The following is a 14,472-nucleotide window of genomic DNA, read 5'->3' as shown; positions in this document are numbered from 1 at the left end:
ACCAGGACTCTGAGGACACTGAGAAAGGAAGAAGAACATGCGTTCACTCAGGGAGGTTGCTAGATTTGATGGCAAGATGAGGCAGTTAGTGTGTGGTCATTTCTATTCTTTCAATGACATATAAAGTGAGTCACCAGCCAAAAGGGAAGATGAGGTGCTGAGGTCTAAATAGAAAGGGGATGTGACATACTTAACTTGAAGAGTCAGAAAAATGTCAGATTCACACCTACGAGGCACTGAAATGATTTTTGAGGAGTGATCAAAGGTTAAAAATCAGAAAAGAGAGTGAAGGAAGGGTGACATTGTCCTAAAAGAAATGTACTCATTACCTGACTAACAAAACTGTATACCCTCTGTCCATCACCTTTATAGTAGCAATTAAAGAAAAAAAAAAATTTTCACCTGGGATTGACCAGCCAAAACTCCAAAACAGTGAGAAAATAAATTTGGTTGTTAACACCAAAGAAAACAACAACAAAAAAATTAGAAAAGGAATAACTGGTACACACTAAGATCTTTCACCTTAATAACAAGAGTGGCCTATTTGTAGAGTACTTTGATTTATGAATGTAATTGTCTACTTGAATTTAACCAATAAAAACCAGAATATAAGAGGAGTAAAGCATCTTTATGAAAGGTAATTTAGGACAATATTATTACTTTATTTACAAGATCATCATTCTCCCTATGCTGAGTTTTTCTAAAAGTGAGGAGATTTTATCTTTTCTTCTTGTATTTTCAAGGTATACATAAAACACTGTCTTGGTACAAAGTAAACACATATAATGTTTTGTTTTATTTTTATTTTTTTATTTGTTTTGTTTTTGTTGCCAGTCCTGGGGCATGGACTCAGGGCCTGAGCACTGTCCCTGGCTTCTTTATGCTCAAGGCTAGTACTCTACCTCTTCAGCCACAGCTCCACTTCCAGGTTTTTTCTATATATGTGGTGCTGAGGAATCAAACCCAGGGCTTCATGTATACGAGGCGAGCACCATTAGGCCATATTCCCAGCCCTGCATATAATGTTTTGTGAAGAACAAATGACTATAAACACAAGGAGCTTCTAATTTCAAGAGCGGTTACAGTGTGAAATAGAAGGCTTCCCAGAAGAATTTTTAAATAGGGATGAAAAACCGCAATGGGATTACAAAGACAAAAGATGCTTTAGAATCATTTGAAGAGAGTCCTAATACACTCTTATACATTTCTACATTGTTTAAAGAATTTAAAAAAATGTTTGGGGGTTTTATCAATGTGGTAATTTTTGTTTTTTGGTTGGTCTTAAGGCTTGAAGTCGGGGCCTGGGCTCTGTCCCTGAGCCTCTCTGTGCTCAAGGCTAGTGCTCTACCACTTGAGCTACAGCTCCACTTCTGGCTTTTTCTGTGTGTCTGTGTGTGTCTGTGTGTGTGTGTGTGTGTGTGTGTGTGTGTGTGTGTGTGTGTGTGTGTGTTACTGAGAAATCAAACCCAGGGCTTCATGCATGCTAGGCAAGCACTCTACCATGAAGCCACATTCCCAGCCCAATGTGGTAATTTTTATATTTGCTTTAGTTCACTAACTCACATCTTTCTCTAATCATAATAGATTTTGCCTTGTATACTAAAGGCTGTGCATTATGGTGAACTACATTCCCAGATCTTTAAATCATCCATCCTTCTTCTCACTTTCCTTCTCTAGGAAGGTTCTGAGAGGTTTCACCCTGTCCCACCATTGCATGAATTGGTTTTTCAGTGACCATGTCAAGTACTGAGAGAGAACTTAAAAGAAAGAAGGATTTGGGGGCTGGGAATATGGCCTAGTGGCAAAAGTGCTTGCCTCATATACATGAAGCCCTGGGTTCGATTCCCCAGCACCACATATATAGAAAACGGCCAGAAGTGGCGCTGTGGCTCAAGTGGCAGAGTGCTAGCCTTGAGCAAAAAGAAGCCAGGGACAGTGCTCAGGCCCTGAGTCCAAGGCCCAGGACTGGCAAAAAAACAAACAAAGAAAGAAGGATTTGTTTTGGCTCATGCTTTCAGAAGCTCAGTCCATGGTCAGCTGACCATGCTTTGGGCCTGAGGTAAGACATGGGCAGACAGGAACTAGAAAGTGAGAAAGAGGGGAAGGCAGGGGACAAGATAAAGGCATGGGTCCAGTGACCTACTTCCTCCTGTGAGGCCCCACATCCTAACATCTAACTGGACCACCTCCCAGTACTTGCATCCAGTTATGACTATATCAGTAGACTGCGTCAGTGAAGAAGTCAGAGTGCTCATCATTCAAGCACTCCCTCAAGTCCCACCTCTGAATGCTACTGTACTAGGGACTAGACCTTTGGCATTTTAGATTTCTTGTGGAGAAACTTCAAACCATAACGACCGCATTCACCCCAGCTTGCTCTGGAAGACCAGTGCCACGGCAGATTCATACCAAGTAGGCAAGTCTCCCTCCAACTAACCCCTAAGTTTGGTGTTTCCTACTATTGGCATTCTGTGTAGCATGGCCTCCTCATGTATTATCACATTGCTTTCAGGAGTAAAACATTTGAAAGAAAGGAATACAAAGAAGAAAAATACCTGGGAATATGTAAGAGTGCCAGAGAGGATAGAAAAACAGGAACATAGCTGGGCACTGGTGGCTCATGCCTGTAGTCCTAGCTACTCAGAATGTTGAGATCTGAGGATCATGATTCAAAGACAGCCCAGGCAGGAAAGTCCATGAGACTCTTATCTCCAATTAACCACCAGAAAACCGGAAGTGGCACTGTGGTTCAAGTGGTAGAGTGCTAGCCTTGAGTTAAAGAGCTCAGGAACAATGCCCAGTCCCAGAGTTCAAGCTCCATGACCCGCCCACCGCCCCCCCCCCCAAAGAAAAACAGGTACAGAAAGAAGGCAAAGAAAACTATGAATACTCTAAAGTCAATTATTATAATTACTGTCATTCATGGGCTGGGAATGTGGCCTCGTGGTAGAGTGCTTGCCTAGCATGCATAAAGTCCTGGGTTCGATTCCTCAGCACCACATATACAGAAAAAGCCAGAAATGGCACTATGGCTCAAGTGGTAGATTGATTGCTAGTCTTGAGCAAAAAGAAGCCAGGGACAGTGCTCAGACCCTGAGTTCAAGCCCCAGGACTGGCAAAAAATTACTGTCATTCATATCATCAATAAAAAATGTGATAAACTTCACAGCTGAGGGCCAAGCAAAGAAAAGCTAAAAAAGAAATTGAACTCTGACCTAGTCTCTTTGCCTTGTAATGAAGACCACAAAAGACATTTTTACAACAATGAAATATAGTTACTGTTCTGCTTGATTTTATGTTTATATATCACTACACATCACAAATAAAATGGAATATATTTAATAAGGCATTTACCAAAGAACTCTTGGTTGATTTAGGGAGACATAAGGCAGCTTGTTGTTATGTAAGTGGCTGGTGCCCTCTAGTGGCTATTTGTATTACCTGCATGTGTATCCTAAAATGCACTCAGAAAAACAATTTTTTAAAAACCCTGAAAGTAGAAAATACCTAAAAGTAGATGAATTAGTAGGGGCTGAGAAAAGTGCTAGGGAAATGGTGGCCTAGAGGGAAAGAGGCAGAATAGATGGACTTCCTGTATGATGTATGAAAATAACACAGTGAATCCCATGAATTTGTATAAATACTATATGATACACATTTTTTTTTTTTTTTTGGCCAGTCCTGGGCCTTGGACTCAGGGCACTGTCCCTGGCTTCTTTTTGCTCAAGGCTAGCACTCTACCACTTACTTGAGCCACAGCGCCACTTCTGGCCGTGTTCTGTATATGTGGTGCTGGGGAATCGAACCCAGGGCTTCATGTATACGAGGCAAGCACTTTACCACTAGGGCACATTCCCAGCCCAATACACAAATTTTTATAACCAAATTATTTCTTTAAAAACTTAGACATTTAAAAATGTTTCTAGGGGGCTGAGGATATGGCAAAGTGCTAGCCTTGAGCAAAAGGAAACCAGGGACAGTGCTCAGGCCCTGAGTTCAAGGCCCAGGACTGGCCAAAAAAAGAAATGTTTCTAGGGCTGGGGATATGGTCTAGTGGCAAGAGTTCTTGCCTTGTTTCTACTCAATACAAATTTTCAACATACTTTGATAACAAAGCTGGAGGAAAATATAGTATTTGTGTGTAACATAATTTAATTATTTAAAATAAGTTTGCGCTGGGCCTCAGCATAAGGCCTGTAATCCTAGCTACAGGTTCATGCCTATAATGGTAGCTACTCAAGAGGCTGAAATCTGAGGATCACAGTTCAAAGCCAGCCATGTCAGGAAGTCTGTGAGACTCTTACTTACAGACCCTGAGTTCAAACCTCAGGACTAGCATAAAGAATAAGTTCATGGACAGCCAGGTGCTTGCTGGTGGCTCACACCTATAATCCTATCTCTGTGAGGTTCAAGTCCATGAGATTGTTTTCTCTTATTAACCACCAAAATGCTGGAAGTAGAACTCTGGCTCAAGTGATAGACTACTAAGCTTAAGCAAAATAAGTGTAGAGACGGTGTTGAGGCCCAGAATTCAAACCTCAGGACAGACAACAAAAATAAAACAAAACAAAACAGCAAGGCTGTCTAAGTCACTAGGAAAAGGCAAGAAATCCTTTTCCATAACAGTATTGCCAGTTTGTAGTCTTTTCAGGCAATATTCTTGTCAAATTACCATATAATAGTTATGTTGGCTTGATAAAACGAACTATTGGTTTTTCTTATTTTTTGAAAAAAATTTCTTCAAAATTGATACTATTTCTTCCTCCAATATTTGCTAGCATTTACCAGTAAGGTAAAACATCTGGCCTGCAGTATCCTTTGAAAGGATGTTTTAAACTGCAAATGTAATTTCTCTCAGATCAGACTATTCAATTTTTCCACTCATTTGTGTTAGCTCTGATAAGGTGTACTGTCCACGGAATTGTTCTGTCATTTTAGTTTTGAAATTATGGCATAAAGATATGCTTAAGGGCTGGGAATATGGCCTAGTGGCAAGAGTGCTTGCCTTGTATACATAAGGCCCTAGGCTCAATTCCCCAGTACCACATATATAGAAAACGGCCAGAAGTGGCGCTGTGGCTCAAGTGGCAGAGTGCTAGCCTTGAGCTTGAGCAAAAAAGAAGCCAGGGACAGTGCTCAGGACTGGCAAAAAAAGAATAAAATAAAAAACAAAAAAAAGGGCTGGGAATATGGCCTAGTGGCAAGAGCGCTTGCCTCCTACACATGAAGCTCTGGGTTTGATTCCCCAGCACCACATATATGGAAAACGGCCAGCAGGGGCTCTGTGGCTCAGGTGGCAGAATGCTAGCCTTGAGCGGGAAGAAGCCAGGGATGGTGATCAGGCCCTGAGTCCAAGGCCCAGGACTGGCCAAAAAAAAAAAAAAAAAAAGTTCATTTCCTTTGAGTTATTCAGTTGGTAAGCATATATAAAGCTCTTTGTAGCATTACTTTATAAAAAAAAAATAAAGATATGCTTAATAGGGCTGGGGATGTGGCTTAGTGATAGAGTGCTTGCCTAGCATGCACCAAGCCCTGGGATCAATTCCTTAGTACCATATCAACAGAAAAGGCCGGAAGAGGAATTGTAGCTCAAGTGGTAGTGCTAGCCTTGAGCAAAAGAAGCTCTGGGACAGTGCACAGGTACTGAGTTCAAACCCAGGACTGGGGGAAAAATAAAAAGAGAGAGAGAGATTTAATATTTCCAAAATTAATGTCTGCAAGCACTGCAAGTATAGTCATATTCTTGCCTTATTTCTTTTTATGGTCTAACTAGAACTCAAATCAGTACCTGATGTTTTCATTCATTGGCTGCCACTCTACCAACTGAGCCACACCTCCAACACCTCCTTCTTTATTCTTTAGCTTTTGGTCAGTGATAGGGCTTGAACTCAGGCACTGGGCCCTATCTCTAAGCCCCTAACTCGTTTTGATCAAGGCTGGTGCTCTACCACTTTGAGCCACAGCTTTACTTCTGGTTTTCTGGTGGTTAATTGGAGATAAGAATCTCAAGAACTTTCCTACCTGGGCTGGGCTTTGAACCACGATCCTCACATCTCAGCCTCCTGAACAGGCATGAACCACCAAGCCACAGCTCCTTTTATTTTTTTGCTAGTCCTGGGACTTGAACCCAGGGCCTGGGCACTGTCCCTGAGCTTCTTTTGCTCAAAGCTAGCACTCTACCACTTGAGTCACAGCACCACTTCCATTTTTTTCTGTTGATGTGGTAATAAGGAATGGAATCAGGGCTTCATGCATGCAAGGCAAGCACTCTACCACTAAGTCACGTTCCCGGCCCTCCTTTATTTTTTATTTTTACCAGTCATGGGGCTGGAACTCAGGGCCTGGGCACTATCTCTGGGATTTTTTAAAAAATTACTTTATTGTTGTTTTAGAGGTGATATACAGCAGGATTACCTTTCATTTGTCAGATACTAGGTACATTTCTTTCATTTTGCTTAGTAGCATTCATTCCCTCATTCTCTTTCATTTCCTCCCTCCTATCTCTGCCCATGAGTTGCTTGGTTCACTTCCACTGGCATATTTTCACCTATTTTCCACTGATTCTGTGCCCTCTCCCACCTTCCCACAGATGTGCACACTGTATGAGGTAAAAACAGACTCATCTAAAAATGAAAATACAAATTAAGAAAAGGTCTTTTGTTGCCTTGTCTCTGGAGTTCATTTCAGTATATATTATTTTATATACATATGAGGAGGTCCTTGGGTATTACAACTCAGTGATTTTCTCCTAAGCCTATCATTTTGGTGTCACTATGAGTGTCTAAATCCTGTATAATTTTTCATATCTGGATGCATTTTAAATCTAACTCCCATGTATCAAGGAAAACATGTGCTGTTTGCCTCTCTGATCTTGGCTTACCTCATTCAACATGATCCTAGTTCATCCACTTCCCTGAAAATGCCATTAATTTATTCTTTCTAATGGCTGTGTAAAATCCCATTGTATATAAGTACCACAGTTTTTGGATCCATTCATCTATCATGGGGCACCTGGGCTGTTTCCATATCTTGGTGTTGGGCTCCCATTACACCTTTAAGGGGCAGTCGCGAGAGGCCGCCCCTTCTCCCGCCCTGGGGCTGCGTGCCTGTTAGTCACTCCTACCTTTTCTCCAGGTCAGGAACCAGAAAGGCGGCTCTAACTAACCCGCCTCCCATCTTGGAACCCAGAGGGCTGTCCTGTGGGCTGTGATCTCCGCCTCTGGGGGAAGTTCGGTGACATCACCGTGATGGACAGCTCATAATCAGCCTATCGCTGTGCCTAGTTAGCCACTCCAGATCCCTCCCCTTCCTGCCGCCATTAATGTCATATAAACCCCTCCCCTGATTAAATCGGCAGAATTCCAAGAAGCTTTCCTCGAGTGTGTCCTGTGTCCTCATTCTTAAGTGTGTGGGGGGAGGGGCGTCTCGCGACTACACACACCCAAGGCTTGCATGTGAGGCCGCACTCACAACTGTTTCACGTGCGGGACAGGGTGGAACACGCACAAGGGTGATAGGGTCTCACACATATGACGCCGTGACGTGGGGCGAAAAGCCCACGGGAAACGTAGATTCTGAGCTACCAGTAAGTCCTTGGATCGTGGATGGTTTTCCAGGTGTGTAGTCCCCCCCATTGGTGGGAACGGTGGGGCAGAGCCAAAGTAGATTCATGCTTCAAAATTCCGGATTAGACTTTTGGGACACTCGGGCCAAAAGCCGAAAGATATCAGAACATGCTGCTGGCCTTTTTAAACTGGCTGCTAGGGAGAGGAACAGATTTTCCGCTGCCCGGGGGTGGGGGTGAGCTCTTGTGCGGGTCCCAGACGCGTGGCTTCACAGTGAGAGGGGCAGGCGATGCTGGTCCCACGGCTGGCGCGGTGGAGAGGCGGCCGCGTGCGCCTCGTTTGGCCTGGCTGCCTGTACTTGCCCCTCCCCCTTCTGGCTTCTCAGGCCTGGCAAGGCAGTGGTGGCGCCGGCGGGAGCAGATGCTGCAGGGTTCGTGTGTCCGAGCCTGGGGGGGTAGGGGCCCTCCTGGCGGCGCTTGGGCCAGCTGTGGCCCAGCGGCATATGCTGTTTTTCTGGGCTAGCCTGCCCCTGCTCTCTCCTCCTGCCTCTGAGGCCTGGGAAATTTGCTGACCTACCTAACACGTTGTTGGCTAATCTGCTTTAAAAGAGACAAAAAAGGCTTTAGATTTTTGTTATTGATGTTTCATAAGTTTGGGGATTCACTTAAATTCAGAGCTTTTGTTGAACAAAGGATAAGAGAGATGTCTTGCTGTGAGCCTGAACCTGTGAAAATTTTTGCTTCCTAGAAAAAGTTTTGTTTTTAACTGACCACGTGGTTCTAAAATATGGGCAAAATGGTATTATTTTGCCACTGGAATTCCAGAAAACTTACATGGCCATTTCAGAGATTTTTCTAAGTGCGCCCGAAGCTTGTGCACAGCCATTTGCATGTATGTGTCCGTCTGTCTTACCTGTTTGTGGGTAAAATATGTAAAATCTAGCATCTTGGTTTAAAAGCTCTTTGCCTCTTTAACCACTACGTTAACTTGCTTAAGTTCTGTGTTAAACTTTCCCTTGCAGCCTGCAGGTGGGGTTACAGCAAGGAAAAACCCCAGGTTTTTAACCCAAATGGATTGTTTGGGGGGCAAGCAAATGTGTCTAAGAAAAACTCCAAAAGGTTCTAATATACAGCATGTGGTATAACTACAATAATGTAAAACCAGTCTGTTATTCCTTATGTTAAAAGTCAAGTGTACATCTGTTCATGACAATTCTTTGGTATAGACTAAGATTTTGCTTTTCCATTTTTCTCTCCTGTGCTCTCATAAACTCTTTAAGATTGAGGGATTAGAGTCATTTTATACAAATGTAACTATTAACCCAGAATTTCCTGACCCAAGATTAACATTTTGCTTCATAGGATACAGGCCAACATGTGTGCTAGCTGCGTGGACTGTGGCAGGAAGCCTCCACAGTCTGTTCCCAAACTGCTTGGGTTTCTCAGGCAAAGGCCAATAGGAAAGGACAAAAAGAAAAAAAAAATCTAGGATGGACCTGTGTGCCTATCCTCAGAAATGAGGGGTGATCCGGCAAAGGTGCAGCTTAGCCAGCGCATACAGTGGCACAGGCCCTGGAGGGAATCCACATGGTGGGACAGCCATAAAGGGGTGTCCATTCATGGAAGAAGACAAGCTGGCACCAAGACAGTTCATCAAGCTCTGAGGAGTAGGATGGAGATAGGCTGTTAGGTAAAACAGGCCAATGGAGGCCTTTCTTTTGTCTCGTTTCTTTTTTTTTTTTGCCAGTCCTGGGCCTTGGACTCAGGGCCTGAGCACTGTCCCTGGCTTCTTTTTGCTCAAAGCTAGCACTCTGCCAATTGAGCCACAGTGCCACTTCTGGCCGTTTTCTGTGTATGTGGTACTGGGGAATTGAACCCAGGGCCTCATGTATATAGGTCAAGCACTCTTGCCACTAGGCCATATCCCCAGCCCCATCTTTTGTCTCTTGTTTTACCTGGTGGTAAAAATAAATGATTTGACTGAAATTTCTAAAACTGCCCCTTGAGAGATACTAAGAATTGAAAAGTTTTTTTAAATGGTTAAAAGGTTTATTTGTCTGATGTGATTTGATTCCTGTGCTATTTTTGCAATTTGGATGTATTGGAAAAGCAAAGATGCTGAGACTGGATTTCTTGTGTTTGTAATTCTGGTGAACACTGTTAAAAGTACTTATGATATAGTTGTTTTGGATATCAGTTTAATGATTCAGGTACTGAATTCTATGTGTATACTGTGTTGTAATAAGTAAGACTCCTAACTATCTTAAGTTATATATAATCAGGCAAGTATTGTAAAGTATATATATATATATATATATATATATATATATATACACATACATACATATATATATATATTACACTAATGGGGATAAAAGTAAACTCTCATTAATTCTCTGTATATAGGAAGAAATGGCAAAATGTGCTAACATTTCTCACTAATTTATTGGAAAGCTGAATGGATAAGTATTTCTAATTTTGTAATTGTGATTCTTGCATTAAGGAAAAATTGTCATTTGAGCTCAAAGGTCATGCAGTCAGCCAGGAGGCTAGATGCCCCCTGGGTTCCAGAGTTTTTTCGGATACAAATAAGGCTGAGGCAAAGATGTAAAAGCCTCTACCTTTAAAGGCTTAAAATACATTTCTAGATAAAGGAATTGAGCAGCCAGAGTACTCAGAGCAACCAACCAAGAAATACTGGGGGATTTCAAATGTCCTTAAACAGTCTGTGTAGAATCTTGCAGGAGGTGTGACAGCCTGTCCAGAGGACTCTCAGAGATGCTACTACAGCTTCGCCCAGATCCAACCCATCTCTTCTGCCTGCCCCCACCACACATGGCTAATGAAGCCTGCTGATCCAGGATGGAAGACACAGCCACTGCTGAAGCTGAGACTTTTACATTGTTTTAACCCTTTGCCTTCGATTGTCATTTATTTGTGTTCTCTTCCACTTTCCAGTAAGGTTAAATGATATGATTTGATGGCACATGGATCTCATTCATCTCATTCAGTCTGCTGTTCTCTAAGTGTAAACTCTGGTAAGGGTTTGTTGGTCAGTTCTCAACAAGTTACAGGTGGGCTCTGTTCCTATTGTTCTCCTTGTTGCTTTAATTGGATATAAAAAGGGCTTTTATGGCTAGAACTCCTCGGATTGCAGTTCGAAGCCAGCCCGGGCAGAAAATCTCTCTAAAACTCCATCTCCCAATTAACCAGCAAAGAGCCAGGCTGGAAGCTTGGCTCAAGAGAACCAGAGAAATGCTGAAAGCGGCACCGTGGCTCAAGTGGTAGAGCACTAGCCTCGAGCAGAAGTACTGAGGGACAGTGCCCAGGCCCTGAGTTCAAACCGCGTTAATATCCCAGCAACAAGCACCTGGACTCCTGGGACTCAGCCAGTCCAGGAAACAGGAATATGGAGAGGAGTAAGAGGAGAATGATATCACATCCTAAACAGAGTCACCTTGTCTCGCCCTTTCAAAACTAATCAGAGCCAGGAGATCAGGAGGAACAGTTGTACCCACCTAATGCCCATACCTATCCATCTTCCTTTTCCTGCTAGTTGTATATATGTGTGTGTGTGTGTATATATATATATATATATATATATATATATATATATATATTTATTTATTTATTTATTTATTTATTTATTTATTTATTTATATATTTAAGCCTCTGACTGGCTACTCCAAATTGGCCCACCAGCACTAAACACTTCCTTCAGCTATCCCTACTTCCTTGTAATTGACCACAATTGAGTTTATGTTCCCAATGGAACTTTTCTGGCTTATGCCCAGGGCATGCTCTATGTCATTCATGTTAACTAGCCCTGTGAACTTGTCAGCCTTTTTCCTGACCTTTTCAAAAGTCTCTTTTAACAGGATAACATCCCTCACTGAGGTCACCACCTGGGAACTTGCAGTTCAAGGCCATCATCTTTCTACACTGCTGTGCCCAACGCAGATCTGGACCCTGGAGGCTCCAGCCCTACGGACTTCCTGATGTGCCCAAGCTACAGGAGCTGGCCAGAGGAGACCATGACACCCTCTGGCCCTAATAACCATTCTCGTAGTAATGATGAGGACTCTTACCAACCAAACTGGACGGTACCAGGCCATATGACAAATCAGGGGCCCCTGACTACTTCACCCCCTTTCAGCAGGAAGTAGCTCCGGAAGAGATGACCTCCGCCCATACTCCCAGCCTGGTGCCCTCTGTCGGGCTTAATTTCCATGTCCCCTTGGGGAGACACCAAGCCTCTAATTGTGGGGGACACTTGGCTCTGCACACTTCTCCCACCGACGGGAGGGCAGAGCATGTCCCGGTCGGGCTAAGCTGAGAAGAGATAGGGCTGCCGAAACCCCCGCATGTCCCCAGCCCCCTTTACATTTAAGTCTTTTTTTTTTTTTTTTGGCCAGTCCTGGGCCTTGAACTCAGGGTCTGAGCACTGTCCCTGGCTTCTTTTTCCCTGGCTTCTTTTTGCTCAAGGCTAGCACTCTGCCACTTGAGCCACAGCGCCACTTCTGGACATTTTCTTTATATGTGGCGCTGGGGAATTGAACCCAGGGCCTCATGTATACGAGGCAAGCGCTCTTGCCACTAGGCCATATCCCCAGCCCCCTCCCCCCTTACATTTAAGAGAAGACACTGGACACGGAGATTCCAGGGGAGCTGTCCGATGGTCTACCAGCTTCCAAAGGGTTTTATTCAAGGGAGGGGTTTATATAACAGTAATGGCGGCAGGAAGAGGAGGGACTAACTGGGTATTAACGATTGGCTAATGAACTGTCCATCACAGTGATGTCACGGAACTTCCCGCAGAGGCCTGGTCTCTTGGCTCGGCCTCCAGCTCAGCCGGCGCCATGGTGGCACATGTGATTTTAGACGAGAGGCGGGGCTGGTTTGGCATCTCTTCCAGTAGAACCCGGAAGGGAGTAGGAGGGGCTAATCAGCCAAGCAGCCCCAGGGCGGGAGAAGGGGCCTGTCTCTTAGGTATAGCCAGACCCTGACACTACTCTGTCATTAATTAAAACAAAAAGTGGGGGGGGAACAGCCCCCATGAACAGTTAAGGACAGCTATGCTTACATTAAATATCTTAAATTTACACTAAAAAATTTTAAATCTCACCAAATCAGTGCGGGAAGGAGCTTTGTATGCGCCCTCCCCAATTGGGAAACTAAGCCCAGAGCATTCGCTCTGGAGAAATGTCTTCTCCTTATTCTCTCTAGGAAAACAGAAACCTTGGTGGATTTCTTCCTGCTCTTCCATGAAAATATGGGAAACCTGCCTGTGTACATCAGCGGTGGACCAGCGCAGGCCCTGCTTGCTTCCTGGACTCTGCCTTGGCATCTATCTGGTACAATGTTTTGCTGTGGCAATATTGCCTGCAGCTTTGCAAACGAACTGGAAAGGATTATTACATTGTTGTTTCCCTTTTAGGGGTTCCAGTTGGAGGGAAATAGGAGTTGAGCTTTTTGACACCTTGCCTCAATGCTTATGATAAAATGTTTATAAGATAGGTGTAAGGGTTTAGCACCTTCAATGTTTATGATAAAATGTTTTACTAACCACATGTGTTAAGTTACCAGCCAGCGCCTTGGCTGCTGTGGACCACCAGAGTCGCCAAAGCTTGAACCTGCTTCTACCTCACCGCCAGAAGAGGGGAATGCTGTCTGCATTATCTTGAGTGGTGCAGAAACGGACTAAGAACTCCAATTTTCCCTGGACTGAGCCAAACGGGTGGCCCCTCCACCTGCTCCCCCTTGTGGGAGAGGCCCCACATATGCCTTACATCCATATTTGCTTTATGTTTACATATGCCTTATGTTTACAGCGCCTCCTGCTATTTTGAAAAACAGAAGAGGGAGATGTTGGGCTCTGGCTATACCTTTAAGGGGCGGTCCCGAGAAGCGGCCCCTTCTCCCGCCCTGGGGCTGTGTGGCTGTTAGTCACTCCTACCTCCCCCCCCCCCCCCCCCGCTCTAACTAGCCTGCCTCCCATCTCAGAACCCAGGGGGTGGTCCTATGGGCTGTGATCTCCGCCTCTGGGGGAAGTTCTGCGACATCACTGATGGACAGCCCATAATCAGCCTATCGCCATACCTAGTTAGCCACTCCAGATCCCTCCCCTTCCTGCCGCCATTAATGTCATATAAACCCCTCCCCTGGTTAAATCGGCGGAATTCCAAGAAGCTTTCCCCGAGAACACCCATGTGTCCTGTGTCCTCATTCTTAAGTGTGTGGGGGGAGGAGGGGCGTCTCGCGACTACACACACCCAAGGCTTGCACGTGAGGCCGCACTCCAGCTATTTCACCCGTGGGACGGGGCAGAACACGTGTGAGGGTGATAGGGTCTCACATCTTGGCTATTGTGAACAGTGCAGCAATGAACATGGTTGTGCAGGTGTCCTTGTCATATCCTGGTTCATGATGCTCAGGGTAGATGCCTAGGAGTGATATAGCTAGGTGGTTGGGAAGGTCTATGGTTAGTTTTTTGAGAAACTTCCAGACTGCTTTCCAGAGTGGTTATACTAGTTTACATTCCTACAAGCAGTGCAATAGGGTTTTTCTCTACAACCTCATCAGCACGCTATTGTCTGAATTTAGAATATTGGCCAGTCCGAGGTAAGGGTAAGATGGTATCTCAGGGTTGTTTTCATTTGCATTTTCTTTATGGCCAGGATGATGAACATTTCCCCATCTGTTTCTGAGATCCTTTTTAAAAAATTATTAAATTTTATTGACAAGGTGATGTGCAGAGGGGGTACAGTTACATAATACAGTAGTGATACATTTCTTGTCATATTTGTTACACCCTCCTTCATTTTTCTTTCCCTTCCCTAGTTCAGGTAGGCATATATACAATATCCAGTGTAGCAAAATCATATACAGTAACCACATGGGGTATGCCA

This window comes from Perognathus longimembris, chromosome 7, assembly GCF_023159225.1.
Source record: "Perognathus longimembris pacificus isolate PPM17 chromosome 7, ASM2315922v1, whole genome shotgun sequence".
Lineage (NCBI taxonomy): Eukaryota > Metazoa > Chordata > Mammalia > Rodentia > Heteromyidae > Perognathus > Perognathus longimembris.
The sequence above is the reverse complement of the archived record's forward strand: the minus strand, read 5'-3'. Positions refer to the sequence as shown.